Genomic DNA, 1,988 nt, shown 5'->3' with positions numbered 1-1,988 from the left:
TATTTCTTGATCTGAAAATAAAGAACTGCTTCTCTATTTCCAGATCAAAAAGGCAGAAATGTTGGGACACAAACCATGATCAAGTGTTGGACATTCAGGAACAATGTTCATGTTTCATCTTAACATTTTCACTTGAGTAGAGGGGGAGGTTCTGTTCCACAGTGCTGCTGCCCTGTCAAAGCTTCTGCAAACCTTCCTCCAAATTGTTCCACAGGACCCCTCCCACAGAGGTGTGCTTTTTGCTCCACGGAGCTGAGAACAGTAAAAACCACAGCACAGAGGATTTATCTCTCTTTAGCTGATGCTACCCGGAGGTTCACATTGGAAGAGGAAACCACCATGGAGACCCAGGCCCAAAGGCCCGGATCTCCAGAATGACCAAGAATAAGTCATGATGGATGTCATTTCAGAACTAAACTGCTGCAAAACAACCTTTTTGCAACACATTTCTCTGAGTTTCAGAATTTAAAGAGCATGACTGGAGGTGAAAGACCCCTAAAGAAACTGTTTCTTTGGTCTGGGCCGTATGGGACAAAGACAACCCCCCCCTTTTTTTTTTTTTTTTTTTTTTTTTTTTTTGCTTTAAGCTGCAGGATGAATAAGGTCCAGACTCAGACTGGTAATCTGTGATAGTGGTCATTTTTCCGCTGGGCCGGTCCTAATTTCAGCATACGAGGGCCAACCCTCCGTAAATCATTGCGGCCCCAACACTTACACTCCGGCTGAAGCTCCTACCTGTGACAGTAAAGAACTCAAGGAGCTCAAAAATTAATCCAATGCTAACTACCTAAATGATGCATGCAGTATACAGCCCTTCCTTGTCATGATCATCCTTGTGACGGTTGGCATATGGTGTCATTTTCATTTTTCTTCAAACTGTAAAGTCTTTGCAAGAAACTACATTATTATAAAACTAAAATGCTTTCTTGAAACCAAACTACGATGTTCCTCTTATATTTTGCAAATTCATATTTGAATATTTAGCAAAAATATGTTGCAGTTCATGATGGGGTTTTGCATCTAAAGATGTTTCCCATCTTACGTTCATTGTTGCCAGGTTGTTGCCGTCTATGGGTAAAAAAATTTTTTCTTTAGATTTATGGCCTAAGAGATCAATTACTTTGGTTTATATTGCGCAAGACTTCGTACATCCTCTTGTTAAAATTTTCGGGCTGGAAAACGTGAGTCAGTGACATCTGGCAACCCTGCTGATGTGGTGAGTGTAGACGTTACCCAGCAGCAGTCACTGTGGCGTCCGTGTTAATAACCAAAGCCAGTAAAACTGCGTTATAGGAGTCTTGGGGATGGTTGTTTTGTAATGCTTGAAGATAGATCGGTTAATCCACAATGTGTATTCCTATTGTGTTTCACATTTAAGACGCACACGTTTGACAAATTCTAGTCAAACAATATGTCTTTTGAAGATTTTGATAATTTCATATGTTTACTGATGGTAAAGACAAAGATACCTGGATGGAACACACGCTACGCTATGCTACACTAATATGTTGTGAGCTATTGTTGAAGTTTGGACAAGCTTTATTTCACTAAGAGTTTAAACAACGATATAACATTAGTGTTCATGTGTTTTACATTACATTACATTTCAATTACCAAATTATGACCAAAAGTCATTGAATGGAATCCTCATGTCTATTCTCTGTTAGCTACTTCAAAGAGGGTAAAGACTTAGACAGATTTTATTTTGTAATTTTGTACACACAAGTGTAAACAAAAAGAGATTTTGTTTAGTACTACTCTCTAGACTTTTTAATTTTTTAAAGTTCAGCCTTGACAAAGGTAAGCAGCAGTGATAAAAAGACAATGTTTTTTTGTTTTTTGTATAACCTATTTTATATCACATTCAGCAATCTAATTAGCCTCATGAGACCATCCTGATCTCGCGAGCTTTCAAGGTTTCACTCGCAGATCAGTCTGGCTACTTTCCGTTAAAGAAAAGTTTTTGTTCTTCTCCTGACTGGTTTCGG

This window comes from Cyprinodon variegatus, unplaced genomic scaffold (assembly GCF_000732505.1).
Source record: "Cyprinodon variegatus isolate N-32 unplaced genomic scaffold, C_variegatus-1.0 Scaffold1021, whole genome shotgun sequence".
Classification (NCBI taxonomy): domain Eukaryota; kingdom Metazoa; phylum Chordata; class Actinopteri; order Cyprinodontiformes; family Cyprinodontidae; genus Cyprinodon; species Cyprinodon variegatus.
Note: the sequence above shows the minus strand (reverse complement) of the source record.